The sequence below is a fragment of the Phocoena sinus genome, chromosome 16 (genome assembly GCF_008692025.1).
Source record: "Phocoena sinus isolate mPhoSin1 chromosome 16, mPhoSin1.pri, whole genome shotgun sequence".
NCBI lineage: Eukaryota > Metazoa > Chordata > Mammalia > Artiodactyla > Phocoenidae > Phocoena > Phocoena sinus.
Genome location: NC_045778.1, coordinates 48,266,911 through 48,284,057, shown reverse-complemented (window position 1 = coordinate 48,284,057; position 17,147 = coordinate 48,266,911). Strand labels below are relative to the sequence as shown.

Below are 17,147 nucleotides of genomic sequence, written 5' to 3'. Positions count from 1 at the left end.
TTGAGACACATTAGTCATCTATTTCTGGCTCTTCTGAGATTGTTATATGTGTATTTTTTATTTGTAAGTGAACAGAATTATATGTAGCATTATGGATACTGATGTTTGGTACAAGGGGAATTATATTTTTCAGTTTATTCCACTTTCTCTTTGATGATGACCAGCAATTATATTGACTTTTATGATCATAGAAGGACATGGGACTGATATCTTTAGGGATGAGTCAACAAGAACTTTTACACCTTTTTTTCATCATATCTGAAATAGCAGACCTTACTATATATTCACAGGTATAAATACATGTAGTAGAATATTGTTTCAAAAGTATAGTGTGAAATATATATCCAAATGATATTACCCTTTTAAAAGTATCCTTAGGAATTTTTAAGGTCAAGCTATCATTGTTCATGATATTTTAGAGCCTCATTTTTCAAAACTACTTTAAACTTTTAGCTTATTCTTTTGAATATCCTCAATAATGGCTGATCTCCAGGAAGGTGAATATAATTTTTGGAAACATCAAAGGTCACTGGGAACCAAGTCTGGTGTGCATTATTGATTATCAATTTAAGCAGTACTGTTGGGGTCTAAATACTACGTCTGCAAAATGGTGAGCATGGATTCCTTATTTAAATAACCTGGCTTTGAAAACAATACCAGGGGTAATTTCAAAGGCTTTTTCGCTATATAATGCCATTAAAATATACCCACATTTTCTAGAGATTATTATTTAAAAGTAAAAAGTTCAATCACCCTTTCTTTCTTCTCAAAAGACACCTTTCAAGAGGCCATATAATAGCTTGTGCTAACAGGGATGTAAGCCACTCCCTAGTCACTTTCCTGACACGTCAGTTCCCGTTTTGACTCTTGTCGCATCAGAACTTCTACTTATCCTAAGATTGTGCAGAATAAGCGCAACCAGCTGTTGATATCTCTGGGTATAGTTTGTATCTTAGTTCACCATGAGCTTTCTGCGTCCTGGTCATCATTCCTCCCAACTTCTTTTACAGAGGGAGGTGGTCCTTTGAAAATCCCCCAAACTGCTGAGGGAAAAAGCATCTTTAGATGTCTAAAGCATCCTTTGGTGGGGAACTGTCCCTGTTGTTGGTTTGTTGCTACTGCTGCTTATCCCAGGCACAGGCATTGCAATGACCCAACTAATGAAAGCCAGCTTATTTTCAAAGCCTTACTGAACCCGTCTCGTAGCCTGCCAATTTGGGGGTGAAGGTTTGGTTCCCAGGCCCTTGTAAGCACTTTTATAGACATAGCATTAATTCAGAAAGGAAAGTGCAATTCTGCTGTGCAAAATTGTGGTACCATGATGCCGAGCTGCACTGATGCTGAAGGGCAGGTACCCAGATCCCTTTCTGAATGACTATCATTAATGTATGTAACTCCCTGAGCACAAGCCCTGGCCCACAGGTGAATGCTGAAAAAGAGGCTGCTGTTGTGATGATGACATTCACCTATGGAATTAAAATGTTGAGTAGTCTTTTTGCCACACCATCCTGGGCATTTCCTTTGAACACCCAATTGGTCAGTCAGATGTTATTTCCCGTTAGAGGAGCCTTGTTGCCTTTCCCCAGGATGGCTGTGCTCACTCAGAGGAATCTGACCCTTTGTACAGATCCCACAGTGCCCAGGCCTCCTTCCCAGCCAGCTGTGAAAAGGTTCCTGGTGGCCATTCACCAGTGTCTGAAGCACTTCCCGTTGGCAGTGAAAGGGTATACGTTTCATCCCATAGATCCAAATTTCATCTTTGAGTGTCTTTTGACCTGCAGGGGTCGATTCAGTAACAGGAAGCCACACACACCTCTTCTGGAACATTGTGTATACACTGTTTTCGGATCTAAGACCTTTGACCTGCTGACTACAAAAGCAGCTTTTCCTCAGGGAATCACATTATCCATGTTAGAAAGCAAGGAAGAAAAAAGAGAAACAAGGCATTGAGGAGGCCTCAGTTTTAATAACATTCATTTCCTTTTCTCTTTTTGTTGCTAGACTTATTTCTATTACATGTCACCATTGCATAATCGACATGTGTGTTTGACTCTCTTGTTTGTTTTTTCTTCCCCAGAAAGACTTAGTGATGCTTTTATGAATCCTAAATCTCCTTCCTTGACTGAGGTGAAGGGGAAGGCCATTTCTCAGTCTTTGTGGACTTAAAAAAAAAAATTTTTTTTAAATAAATAAACCATATGAGGCTTTTACATACAACCTCAGACCCTTCTCAGTTCCAGGCAGTGAGATCGCTGCCCACCCACCCTGCATCTTCCCTGGAGTACAGAATGGGGAAGCAAGGAGCTTACTGATTAAAAACTCTTTTGGCTGATTGCCATGAATGCTAGAGATTTCTGTCTCTGCTTTAGTTTATTGCACATATTGGGAAAATGCTGTTTGTTGCTTTTTTTTTTTCTTTTTACTGAGAGGGCAATGTTTTCACCAAGTAGAGATGGCTTGCTAAGGGAGTATACATTCCCAAACGTGCTTTTCTTCTTTTATCCATTCAAAGGATGAATTAGGCCTAGAACAGTCACTGATATGCAGGCCTGTATTACAGTTGTATGGTCTGATGCCTCTTTCAAAGCTGTTTCCGCTGAGATTAATTTCTTTCATTTCCCCAGCACACACCTGCTGATCTAGTCAGACCACTCTCCTTTCTGCATGGAAACACACCATGGTTATGGCTGCTTCTGTGCCCTGACTCATGTTTTTCCTCTCACCTGCATTGTTCTTCATTTTTCCCTCTGTGTTTCTGCACCTGCCTTCTCAATCTCTGCGCCTTTACATATACTGTTCCTTCTGCCTGAAACACTGTTCCCACCATCCTGAGTTGCTCTCCCCCAAACCTGTCTCTGGTATCTTTGGTTGCAGGTAACATCAACTCATTAAACTGTTGCAAGGTAGAGGGGAACTTTTATGGAATGTTACATGGACAGGAAGAACACGGGCCATAAGGTAGTTCAGGGAAACTTGGGGCAGGAAGAGCCGTTAGGTTTTCTGAGCAGCTGCAGTCAGGGCCTGGGGAGCCACTGGAGCTAAAGCAATTAACTCCTCTATCTCACCCTCTCTGTGTGCCACATGGTTGCTTGCTCTGAGTCTATACCAGCGTTTTTCAGCCTTGTCATGATTGACTCTTTGGGCCAGATAATACTCTTTTTTTTTTTGCAGAGCTGTCCTGTGCACTGTAGGGTGGACCTTTGTCCACCAGATGCTTAAAAAAGCACTCTGGCTGTGACAGCAAAATATGTGTCTAGACATTGCCGAATGTCCCCTGGGGGACCAAATTGTCCCTGGTTGAGAACCACTGGTCTGCACAGAACTGCTACCTTCCTCTGCTGGTCCTCAGATCCTGTGGGTATGTATGTGGCAGAGAATGGCTCCCCAGCTTGCCTCCTAGCACCTCCCAGCTCCAGCCTGACTCAGTCACTTCATTTTCCCATTCCCAGTTGCGAAAACGTAGAATCTCAGAGTTTGGTTCAGCCTGTGGTTGGCTCCTTGGGATCAGGTGTGGACTCTTGTTCAGTGAGCTGGGCCAGGGAGGTGCAGATCTTACAGAACTGACATGGCTGCAGGCCCCCTCCCCCAAGGTCTGCTCTTGGATCATTCTGAATGATGGAGCTGAATTCCCTTGAAGCTGAGCTGGACAAAATTTCTAAAAATATTTTATTAAAACATTGCCTTTTATAAAATTTTATTTCATATTGGAGTATAGTTGATTTACAATGTCCTGTTAGTTTCAGGCGTACAGCACAGTGATTCAGTTATACATATACATATATCTATCTTTTTTCAGATTCTTTTCCCATTTAATATTGGATATACTTCCCTGTGCTATAAAGTAGGTCCTTGCTGATTATCTATTTTATATATAGTAGTGTGTATCTGTTAATCCCCAACTCCTAATTTATCCCTCCCTCCCACCTTCCCCCTTTGGTAACCCCCCTTTGGTTTGTTTTCTAAGTCTGTGGGTCTGTTTCTGTTTTATAAGTAAGTTTATTTATATCACTTTTTTAGATTCCACATATGTGATATCATATATTTGTCTTTCTCTGTCTGACTTACTTCACTTAGTATGAAAATCTCTAGGTCCATCCATGTTGCTGCAAATGGCATTATTTCATTCTTTTTTATGGCTGAGTGATATTTCTTAAACATGGAACATTGAACATGACTGAACAGAAATGAAACGTATGTAATTTGTAGAGAGGGTATAGTGCAGTGGTTAAGACCACAGTCTTTGGAGCCAGATTGTCTGGGTTCACTTTCAGCTGTGCCACATGCTGGCTGTGGCTTGGACAGACTGCTTGATCTCTCTCCGCCCCAGTTTCTTCATCTAGAGAATGGCAGTAATAATAAGAACAACAGCAATAATAATTAATATTAGTATATCACTTACCACATGTGCCAGGCACTGTTCTAAGTATGTTAGTTAACTAAATTCTCACAGCTGTGAGTTGAAACCTTTTCAGAAATCCTTAGGACAAAGTGTTTTGTTGTGGTATATAGAATATATATATGTAACCCCTTAACAGGGCTGGGGAGAGCACCCTGTGATCAACCAACCACAAATGATTTTGCACTAAAACATAAGAATATCCCACTCGGAAGGATATATTAAAACTATGAGTGTTTGGGTCTAGCCACAAAATGAGTACGTTGCCAACCTATGGAAAAATTTTGGAAAAAATTTCAGAACTTTTTGGAATTGTACACTTGTATATTCATCCCCATTTTATAGAAGAGGAAACAGGTTCAGAGAGAGTTAGTAACCTGACCAAGGTTACAGAGCTAAAAGTGCGGAAGCTGAGATGTGGACTCAGGCAGTCTGATGACAAAGGACTTTCTCTCGAGCCTGGTGTTATAATACTTCATATATCAGAGGGTTGTTGTGTTAAATGAGTTAATATGTGTAAAGAAACACTGAGAGTAGGTGTGGCACATAGTGAATGTTATTTAAGTATTAATTATTATTGTAATTTTTCTTCATTCTAAGGGGTCACTGAGATTTATTATCATAGTGGTCGACAGTGCAGTGATGCATTCAGGGTCCATTAAAGGCAGTACTTCCCAACCTCTCTCATGGAGCCACACCTCAAAAATCATGATCTTTCTCAGCCAAATTGGGGTAAACCATGAGACTGTTCCTCGCCTGGGCTCTGGCCAACTCAAGGTTCTGCCCAGCTGAGGGATCCTGTTATGGGCTGAATGCTTGTGTCCCCGCTCAAATTCATATATGGAAGCCCTGACCACCAGTGTGGCTGTTACCCATTTGAAGATGGGGCTTCTAAGGAAGTGATTAAGGTTAAATGAAGTCATAAATGTGGGGCCCTTTCTGATAGGATTAGTGTCCTTATGAGAAGAGATACCAAAGAGCTCCCCCCACCTCTCTCTATTTCTGGCCAACTCCCCCCCACCCCCAATACACACACGTGGCAAGGAAAGGCCGTGTGAGGACACAGCAAGAAGGTAGCCATTTACAAGCCAGGAAGAAAGCTCTCACCAGAAACCAAATTTGTCAGAACCTTGATCATGGGCTTCTAGCCACCAGAACTATGAGAAATAAATGTCTGTTGTTTAAGCCACCCAGTCAGTGGTATTTTGTTATGCAGCCCAAGCTGACTAATACAGACCCATATCACACCTGTAGCACTGTTCAGCAGTTGGGAATCTCTGAATTAAGACATGTTGATGTATTTCCTTGTATACAAAATGACTCCAAGCCATTGAATTTTCTGGGTCTTTTCTTTTTCTCTTTTTTTCTTGGTCGATTCTATTGCCATTAGACTCTTAACAATGATCTCCTCACACTTGGTTACAGATTTGTCTGTGATACCTTTTTGCACTGCACTGTGATTATAGCTTATCTTTGGCGGGCTTGAAACCCATAAAAACAACCTTGTTAGCATAGAATACACAGTAAAAATACACTGGCCTTTGGAATGTAGACTTCAGCCATTCATCAGCCGTTTTTGCTGTGTTCTTAATTGATTGCATTCTTGGGAAACAAGAAATCAAATAAATTTGTATTATTTGACATTCTCTTTTAAGTGAGGAGTATGGATTTAAGACTTGAATGGTTAATTACAGATGAAACTGTACTTTTCAATCTTATAGGCAATTAATTATTTTGTAGAAATCAAAATGTTTATTTTCTATTCTCATTCTAAGATCCTAAAATCATTTCAATATAAATCAAGCATTTATTTATTTTTACCCTGAAAATATTAAGGAACTCATTCTTCTACTAGCCCCCAGCGAAGACAGTTTTGTCATTGTCAGCATTCTCTCAAGAAGTTTATCAAAGGAAAGGGAATGATATCCTTGCGTGAGCCTAAAATGCCACGAGAAAGAACATCACATTCTCATTCTGTCTAGTACAGTTGCCCTAAAGTGGACTTTTTCATTCCCTGTTAGTTACTCGTCAAATATTTCATCACTTTTTAAGAGAAAAACAATTTTGAAAATTATAGTGAAAGACCATGTGGGAATAAATTTCTTTATTTTACACATACACAACACACACATTCACTTTTTTGGGAAAAAAAACCAGAACTAAACTCTGCTAATTGGATTGTTTCCTTAGACAGCCTTAAAAAAATGATTGTAAATTTTCTCTTTCCACAGATAGATTCTTGTTTTCAGCCTGTTAGGAGGAAAAGAAGTGAGGGGTGACCTTTGATCCAAGTATAAGAGAGTGGTCCCAAAGTAAAGCCCTCCTAAGTATTCCAAGAGGATAAAATTTTGACAAGTTTAAAAGAAGAGGGCAAACTCAACCATGGGAAAGATATAAAATGTCAAATGTCAGCTCTGTCAAATATGCAAAAAAGCATATATGAATCGGTGTTGAATGGGAAAGAAAGCAGTAAGAATACACTTAGATACAACTATGTAAAAGTGGTTTTATTACTTTTTATAAGAAGGGTATGAGATTATTCCAAGAAGTTCAGAAAATACAGGAAGAGACCATTTATAATCTTACTTTCCTCACACAACTATTTTCTTTCTCTCTGCATTCCCTTCTCATTTTGTCCTTGTGCACATGTATTTTCTGTAGTTGTACTCATAGCTTGTACATTTTGTGTTCTGACTATGAGTTAGCCCAACACAGGCATTTTTTGGGTGCTGCTACAGTCCTCATAACCATCATTCGTAAAGGCTTTATAATGATCCATGGTTGGGACATGTACTACTTAGGAAAAGTCACTAAAAAGGGAAGAGAACATGGACACAGATATTCGATATACAGATATTTGCCTGCAAAGAATTTCAGGGTGCAATTCAAAAGAAAGAACCAACTAAATACTGCAAAGAAGTAAAAATTAGTTTAAATGTTCAAAGAGCATAGTATTTCTTGGATTTATTGTTTTCCCCGTCATTTTCTCTCTGCCTCTCTCCCTCATTCAATTATTTAGTTCTTTTGTCTTGTCCCAATATCATAAGGGAAAATTGACATAGAAAGATAAAGTCTCTGGGTCTCTCTCCTTTTTCCTTTGGATACTCTAAGACAAGAAATATGGGTGCTTTCAGATATGATAAAGATACTTATTTACTAATAATTTGCTAACCATGTCACTGTTTGAACTAGTAACTGGTATATGTTTAACTTAGATAAGTATTTTTTGAGTGCCTACTGTATGCTACTATATAGCTTGTATAATTGCTTTGCTTTTTTTTTTTTTTTTGCTTCACGTTTTTTTTTTTCATTTTCTTTTTGCGGTACGCAGGCCTCTCAATGTTGTGGCCTCTCCCGTTGCGGAGCACAGGCTCCAGACGCGCAGGCTCAGTGGCCACTGCTCACGGGCCCAGCCGCTCCGCGGCATGTGAGGTCCTCCCGGACCGGGGCACAAACCCATGTCCCCTACATCGGCAGGCAGACTCTCAACCACTGCGCCACCAGGGAAACCCTTGCTTCACTTTTTAATTTGGAAAATTATTGAAAGATACAAAAGAAGATGAAAAATGTATCAGCTGGTATAACAGGGAAGGGAGTTAATGTATGTTATTATGTGAATATTTTAATAGGTGTCAGGAGCTTTTACACATATTTGCCCTTTAATCCTCATTAAAGCCCTAATAAAGAGGAACTATTAACTTCAATACACAGAGCAGGAGACAGACTCAGGAAGCTAAGTCGCGTGTCAGGTTCATATAGCTATTAGTTGTCAGCACTGCGTTTCAAAGGCAGGCATGTCTGACCCCAGGCCAAGTGCACTGGTTTATGTACTTCAAAATGTAATGCAGCATTCATATTTGTAGCAATCTTAAAGGCCTCAAAGAGCAGGCGTATAACTGAGGGCAGGGGAAACCTCTGGAACTCTTTCAGAGAGGATTATCCTGTCAGAGGAATGTGGGTTTCTTTTTTCTTCTTAAAACTTGTTTTTTTCTGAGCCGTGTTATGTTACTGTCTACAGCTGCATCGTGGCCTAAGGGCCTCTTGGAAGCCTCCTCAGAGAAATGTGCTTTCAGAACAGCTTTCACACCCAGCCTCAGAACACATGTGAATGCCTCCATGTGAAGTCTTTGGAGAGGAAATGGTGATAGATTTTCTTCTGCTGTTTAGAAGGTTCTGCTTTATAACTTTTATTTTACAAATTAAAGTTATATAATCGCTTTATAGCTGTTATTCTCCATACTATCTTGATATAAAGTATTATGATAATCATAGGATATTGAAATTTAAAATTCCTATCCCTTTCCTAAGACTCATGGAAGCAATCTATAACAACAATAGCCACGACAGTAAGAAGAGCTAACATTTATTTGAATGCGTCCTACGGGCAGATCCTATGCTTTGTGATATAATATGGATTACCTCATTTCATTTTCTTAACAACTCCATGAGGTAGGAATTGGGATCAAAAGGATCAATAAAGGGCTTCCCTGGTGGCACAGTGGTTGAGAGTCCGCCTGCCGATGCAGGGAACACGGGTTCGTGCCCCGGTCCGGGAGGATCCCACATGCCGTGGAGCAGCTGGACCCGTGAGCCATGGCCGCTGAGCCTGCGCATCCGGAGCCTGTGCTCTGCAACGGGAGAGGCCACAACAGTGGGAGGCCCGCGTACCGCAAAAAAAAATAAAAAATTGGATCAATAAAAACCACCTGTCTTCTCACAAGTTCAAAACCAATTTAGAGGTAGAAACAGGAATCAAAGACTAAAATGCTGCCTTATGTGCTGACAATGCTGATAAGAGGGGAATGAGGCTTAGGACTACCAGCCAGGAAGGACTGCAGCACTCTGGGTACGTAAAAGATGGAGTTACCCAGTCACCCTCCTTGGAAGCCCTCAAACAACCACAGGCCTCCTTTGAAGGGCACGTACCCCTGTTTCATGTACAGGGTGGAAGGGCTGAGAAGGATGAGCGCTCTCTACTCACAGGCAGATCCCAAGCGGAAAAAAAAAAAGAAAAACAAAAAGCTGAGCATGTGCATCTGTTTCTCCCAAACCTATGAATCAGACAACCAACTTCTCCTCCTGCAGAGAAAAATAGGTGAGTAGGTAAACACCAGGGGTGCTCATAGCTCCACTGGAGTTTCTGCCCCGTGGAATCAATGGAAAGGAGGCCTTTGTCCCTAGTTGTAGGTACTGTGCATGGCTCTACCCTACAGATGAGGAAACTGAGTCCCTGAGACACTATATAAGAGTCATAATTAGTAAGCACAGGAAAATCTAAACAGAGCCACTAAGTGGTGGAGTCAGGATTAGCAAGGCCAGCTGGGACAGGCTCTGACTTCGTTCAGGTACAAGGTCATGGGAAACTAAAAAGGGAGGGCAGGTGTGAGAGGGATACCAGAGGAAGTGGTACGAGTTGGACTCACTTATTCTGAGGGTTGGGGAGGAGAGTCAAAACACTCAGAGTGTTCTAGCATACCTAGTTGGAAAATGGTGAAAGCATGAAAATAAAATGTGTTTCCGGGATAGACCAGCCAGTGCTTTGTAGGCATTTGACTTTGAGGTAACTTATAGGCTGTTGGAAATCGGAGTTTTCAACTCCGGAGGAAGATCGGCAGCAGAGATGCAGATTTTGGAGTTGTCCTTGTAAAGGTGATCGCTGGCTGAAACTAAGGGAGCGTTTTAGTATGAGCAGCAAAAGGGGAGGTTGGTTCCACAAATTGAGTTTTGTGTTTGAAATACACCAGAAGATTTGAGTCAGTAACCTTGAGTGGCTTGATCTAATTTAAAGGCAAGGCCCAGCACTGATTGGCTCAGGAGTTGATCTCGTTTTTCTTTGCGGTACGAGGGCCTCTCACTGTTGTGGCCTCTCCCGTTGTGGAGCACAGGCTCCGGACGCGCAGGCTCAGTGGCCATGGCTCACGGGCCCAGCCGCTCCGTGGCATGTGGGATCTTCCCGGACCGGGGCACGAACCCATGTCCCCTGCATCAGCAGGTGAACTCTCAACCACTGCGCCACCAGGGAAGCCCCTTGATCTCGTTTTTAACCATAGCCCTAGTGCACTACAGGGCAGGCTTACAGGTTACCCTGGTGTGCAGGACAGTTTCCATTTGCACCTCCAAGTTCACTGTTCATCCCATTTCCACCCACTTCTCTGCCCTGGAAGGCTGACACTTATAGGCTACATCAACTTGGTTCCTGTTTGGTTCAGCCACTGATGGGACTTGGAAGGCAGGAAGAGTGTGAGGCTGGTGTATTTTTTTCCTTGGTTCTTTTACTGTCAGATCCTTATGGACTGGCTGCTTTCCTTTACCCAGTGACTCTGCAGAAGCTTCCAGTAACTGCTCTCTCCCTTTGCCTGTCAGGTCTAGAAGTGCTAGTGTTACTGGCCCCAGAGGACTCTACTGACCTTTGTTAGATTTTATGAACGCTTGTTCACACCTTTGTAAATAATATCTTTGTTGAAGTCTACCCAGTTTCCCAGTTCCTTCTGGGACCTTGAACAAATAATATGCCTCATAAACCAGAAGGAATTGATGTTCTTCAAGGCACTAGGCTTACCCTTAATAAACAGAGAGGGGCTTCTAATCTGGGGGTGTCAGACCTGGGAGGAGACGACAGAATTAGTACAAAGTGGGCAAATCCACACGTACGTGACGGCATCCTGTCAGTGGACAGAAAAATATCTTACACAGTTACCACAATTTTTCAGCTGGTTGTAAATGTCTGAGTGATTCATCAAATAAAACAAACTGTATTTGAAAATGCCATGAAATTCATTTTAACTGTTGCCTTTACATATTTTATTGATCAACAGATAACTTATTCTAAAAACATGACTATTGCCTTGCTTGGCTAAGGAAATACTTTACGATGTATAGAGGGACCTCACATGCAAAAGGGCTGGAAACTACTTCCAAGGCCTTTGTTCATCAGACTTTTCTGTGGGTCCAAATCTAGAAGGAAGTGGGATGAACTGGTTCATTCCTAACTATTTCAATAAAGACAGAGACAAAGACAACCACCTACCTGTTAAAGGAACTTTTGTAAAAAGCGCTCCTAACTTTCATTTCTGGGGAGAAATTAAGGTCCTGGGTCTTTTTTTTTTTTTTTTTTTTGCTGTACGCGGGACTCTCACTGTTGTGGCCTCTCCCATTGCGGAGCACAGGCTCCGGACGCGCAGGCTCAGAGGCCATGGCTCATGGGCCCAGCCGCTCCGCGGCATGCGGGATCCTCCCGGACCAGGGCACGAACCCGCGCCCCCTGCATCGGCAGGCGGACTCTCAACCACTGCACCACCAGGGAAGCCCTGGTCCTGGGTCTTGCACTGAGGAGCACCCCACATTCTCAGCTTGGCAACACCTTGTCCTTTGTGTGACCTGCCGTGGCTCCAGCAGCGAGCAGAGTCTACACAGTGCAAAAATAAACATATCTAAGGGCCTGTGGAATTTGATGGCCTGTGCAGTATGGGGCAGACATGGGCCGAGGGCCAGGCCCTGTAGGTGAGCCTCTCAGCAGCCCACGTTCGTTTTTAGCCACTCGGTCAAAGCAAGAAGAGACAGCCAGTCTGGCAGTGAAGTTCTGTTTCCAGGTTTGGCCCTGTCTGGTGTCAGGACCTGGCCCTGCCCCTGTGTTCTCAGGGTATCTCATTGAGATATATTCACTTAGGCCTCTGTTACCCAGATAATGGGAAGGCTAATTAATCTGGTTTGACAGTGGCTAAAAAGAACAAAGAAAGAATGGATAATTTCTTGCCCCCATTCCTCAAGCTCCCTGGGCCCCCTCCCCACGTGACTTCAGAAAACATCCATAACTCAAGATTTGGGGTTGTTCGTTTACTAAATATTTACTGAGTGCCATTTTTTTCCAGGCACTATCCTAGGCACTGAAGCATTAAGGGTCCCTGCTCACAGGGAGCTCACACTCTGAGTGCAAAGAGTTCTTCTGCTTGCACTCTCTTTTATATATATATATTTATTTATTTATATATATTTATTTATTTATTTATTATCTTTCGCCGCTCCACGCGGCTTGTGGGCTCTTAGTTCCCAGATTGAGCCCAGGCCCCCAGCAGTGGAAGCACAGAGTCCTAACCTTTGGACTGCCAGGGAATTCCCTGCCTGCACTCTCTTTGAAACACAAGTTCTCCACAACACCCCGTGACTTGAGGGGTTAACTTCCAGCCAACTGAAATATTTCACTCGGTTCCCCTTCCATGTCAACAACATGGCGGGAGCAGTGATGACAGAGTAAGGAAAATGTTGTAGAGCCAGGCAGCATAAAAGGTTCTCTGTCAACTAACAAAACGATTCTGTGAAATGCATCTCAAGCTCCAAATTTCTCCTCTGTAGCCAAGAAGCCTCTGATATAACGTCATCTGATTTAATGATTCCATATGCTGTTGAGTGTAAAATCAGAATTAAAGAGTTCTGCAAGGTCGCTGAGTTAGACACAAAAATTTCTTCCTTGAACCCCACAAATATTGAGCACCAGTTTTATACCAGACACTGTGCTAAGTGCTGGAATATTCAATGACATGTTGTATTTTTTATCAAAGAGGGCTAGCTACAGCTCAAGCCTATCACTGCTTTTACTTGTATTTCCAGATAGGAGAGAAAAGAACTGTATTTTTGCAGAAAATGGTTACTGGGGGCAAGCTCCTTGTTTTGAATTGCACTGTCAACAAACTATTGGACTCAGGAGTAAGCATTTTTCTGTTGTTGCCTAGAATCAGCGACTCTGGATTAGGAACTGACAGGGTGAGAAAGAAACTTGCTTTCTACTCTCTGCCTCTTGTGAATCAAAAATTGTACCTTTTTCTCCTTTTCTGTAGACCAAATGCCATATAAATCACCCTGCTGCTTATTCTACGTCTTATGTAAAGTATTCCTATCCTCAAAGTCTCATAGACAATGTAGAAACGTCGGCAGCTTTATTAGCAAAGGTTAGTGTTTCAGTTTAGTGCCAAAAGGTCCTGACAGACATCCAAAAATTTCTGGTTGAAGTCGGTAATTATTTACTCCCCCGTTACCAGAATCTGTCTGAGGACTAAGCAGAGAGAAGCAGAAAGGAAAAGAAAAGCAAAAAAAAAAAAAAAAGCAAAGTATTTCTGCACTTAAGAACAATATATTAAAAAAAATTTTTTTTTTAAATTTTGGCTGTGTTGGGTCTTTGTTGCTGCACGTGGGCTTTCGCTAGTTGCAGAGAGCGGTGCACAGGCTTCTCATTGCGGTGGCTTCTCTTGTTGTGGAGCACCGGCTTTAGGCGTGCAGGCCCAGTAGTTGTGGCACACGGGCTTAGTTGCTCCGCAGCATGTGGGATCTTCCCGGACCAGGGATCGAACCCGTGCCTCTGCACTGGCAGGTGAATTCTTAACCACTGCGCCACCAGGGAAGTCCCAAGAACAATATATTTTTTTCACAACGTATGTGTAATATCATTGGGCAACAAAAATAAATAAATCCATATGCATTAGAAGACGTCCCTAAGACCCAGAGACTTCAAGTGGAAAAAAAGTTGGGTCCCTGAGCCAGAGACAATCTAAGCCCAAGCAGAGAGAGAAGGGGTTTCTTTAACTTCTCCCCGACTTTCAGGTGTTTTGGGGGCTTGAGTTTGCCCCTGGATAGAAGTCTGTAAGGCTCAGCTGGAATACTTTTCTCCACTGTTATAAAGGCCATGCAGAAAAGTGTTGGAATTCCTTCATGGCAGACCTGGAAGATGGCCCTTCAATGCACATCCCCTAGGCCAGGGTGTTCAGTGGGCCCTTGAGTCCCGGGTGGGTAGAACCAGACATTTAATCATTGGTAAGAGGGTATAATAAAATATCCAGGGGCTGGGAGGCAAGATATCCTTCTCTTTCCCAAGAGGTTTGTATTTCACCATAGCATTTAGCAGATATATGCCAGGCACTGTTCTCGGTGCTGGAGACACAAGATCGAACATAATCATGGCTTCCACCAGGAGGGAGCTTGGAGGCCAGTGGAGAGCAACGGGATGCAGAGATTACGACCACAAGCTTTGAACTCAGGCCGAGGCTAAATCTTGGATAGTTAGAGCATTCTTTATCTGTAAAACGGAAATTATAATACCTCCTCCACAGGGCTGGGATAAAGATAAAATGAGAAGAGGAGGCGGAAGAAGATGGTGCTCACCAGCTTTTTACCTGCGCCTACTCAGCTATCCCAGGACCAGCTTGAGGCTGAAGAAAAGGCAAGATCCCAGAGATCACGACAGACCTCACTGGTCTCCTCTCAAAGAGAACCTCCCCCATGTGGGTACCGGAAAGGCTGGATACCTCAGTTATTAGAGGATTTTAGAGATGGAGGTGCTTTTCCAGCGATCCGTGTGGCCCAGTATCCCCTGAATATGGGACAAGAGAAAAAAAATGTCAACTGCACTGGCCACTCAGGTACATGCTGAAGGAAAAATTAAGTATGACGCAACTGCTCAACAGGGACAGCCAAAAGACAAGGTCATTTATAGCAAGTACACTGACATGGTTCCTAAAGAAGTCATGAATGCAGATGACCCAGACCTGCAAAGACCTGATGAAGAAGCCATTAAAGAGAAAAAAGACAAGGGTAACCTTAGAAAAATCCTTTATCACGGAAGGTTGCTGCAGCCATGCCAGTCCGAGCAGCAGCTGATAAACTGGCCGCTCCTCAGTATATCCGATACACCCCATCTGAACAAGGAGCGGCGTTCAACTCTGGAGCTAAACAGAGAGTTATTCAAATGGTGGAAATGCAGAAAGGTCCGATGGAGCCTCCAACGTTCAAGATTAATAAGAAGATTCCCCGGGGACCACCTTCTCCTCCTGCACCTGTCATGCATTCTCCTAGCCAAAAGATGACCGTGAAGGAGCAACAAGAGTGGACGATTCCTCCCTGTATTTCAAACTGGAAAAATGCAAAGGGTTATACAGTTCCATTAGATAAACGTCTGGCGGCTGATGGAAGAGGACTGCAGACAGTTCACATCAATGAAAATTTTGCCAAACTGGCCAAAGCCCTCTATATTGCTGATCAGAAGGCTCGTGAAGCTGTAGAAATGCGAGCTCAAGTAGAGAGAAAGATGGCTCAAAAAAGAAAAGGAGAAACATGAAGAGAAACTTAGAGAAATGGCCCAGAAAGCCAGGGGGAGAGAAGAGCTGGGATCAAAACCCATGTGGAAAAAGACAATGGGGAGGCACGTGAGAGGGATGAAATCCGGTGTGACAGGCGAAAAGAGAGACAGCATGACCGGAATCTTTCCAGGGCAGCTCCAGATAATAGGTTGAAACTGCAGATGAAAATCGAGATATCAGTGAAGTCATTGCTCTGGGTGTGCCCAATCCTCGGACTTCCAATGAAGTTCAGTATGACCGAAGGCTCTTCAACCAATCCAAGGGTATGGAGAGTGGTTTTGCAGGTGGGGAAGATGAAATTTACAATGTTTATGATCAAGCCTGGAGAGGTGGTAAAGATATGGCCCAGAATATTTACAGGCCCAGTAAAAATCTGGACAAGGACATGGTTAGTGGTGACCTAGAAGCCAGAATAAAGACTAACAGATTTGTTCCCAATAAGGAGTTTTCTGGTTCCGACCGTAGACAGAGGCCGAGAAGGACCAGTCCAGTTTGAGGAGGATCCTTTTGGTTTGGACAAATTTTTGGAAGAAGCCAAATAGCACGGTGGCTCTGAAAGACCCTCAGATAGCAGCCGCCCCAAGGAACATGAGCATGGAGGCAAGAAGAGGAGAAAGGAGTAGATACTTTCTTCAGAGTGAATGAACTATTATTCATAACCCTAATGATGCAAGTCATATGGGGGAACACTTTGCAAATGACCAGGATAAAAACCAAATCTGGGTGTCAGAGCCCAGCGCTACTTTTTATTACAGGAGAAAGGGGGGATGGAAAAATTCTACTTTGAATTATTTAGTTTTTTTAAAGAGTGGGTTGTGTTTGTGCTTCTCCCACCTTTTGGCATTTATAGAACATACTGCCCCACACATGAAATTAAGGCCACTTCCTTTTGAGTGACATTAGCACTTTGGGGTTAATATTGTGTCTAAGAGTGACTGCTTACGAATAAAGTTACCCCAACCACAGTGAGTAGAAAGAAGGATGTCCACATATTGGAACCGTCCTGCCAAATGTTTGTCCCTATTGTGCTCTGTTTTAATTTGGAGTGGGGAAAGTAAGCTCTTGCTTGGTGCAACTGTTTGTTTCCAATAAAAACATTTAGACAAACAAAAAAAGATAAAATGAGATAACATATGTATAATAGTGAATCCAGAGCCTGGTGGATTAAGTGCCCCCAAATAGTAACTGTCGTTACTATTATTGCTGTGTGGCTTCACTGGCCCAGGAGTCAGAGACTTGAGCTCTAAGTACTGGCTGGTTCCTCTGTGACAAGACTGCTTTGCTTCTGGGTGAGCGTCCTTTAGAGGGAAGCCGGTTGTGCTGAATATTCTTCATGTTCTAGCTGGAATGGTTGATTTTCTTGCCTGATGTCTGAAGATTAGACCTTTCTGATGGAGATGAAGTGCTTTTTCCGTTTCTTTCAATTGAATTACCACGTTAAAACTAGTGACTGTTATTTATGCTTTTAATTTATTTTTTATGACTTGCTGGGGTTCTCTCTGGTGAAGGCAGAGCTTATTTCATTCATTTATTAGACACTGATAGAGCTCTTACTCTGCATCAGACATTGTGTGTGTGTGTGTGTGTGTGTGTGTGTGTGTGTGTTGGGGTTTGGAGATGGTGGAGAG

At 42.7% G+C, this 17,147-nt stretch overlaps 1 protein-coding gene and 1 pseudogene across 1 annotated transcript in view; both read left to right on the top strand.

Moving 5' to 3' along the window:
- Nucleotides 1–17,147, top strand: part of SLC16A12 (solute carrier family 16 member 12) — a 92,851-nt gene that overhangs the window by 37,311 nt on the left and 38,393 nt on the right. The window lies entirely within an intron of this gene.
- LOC116741417 lies at nucleotides 14,535–16,181 on the top strand (annotated as a pseudogene).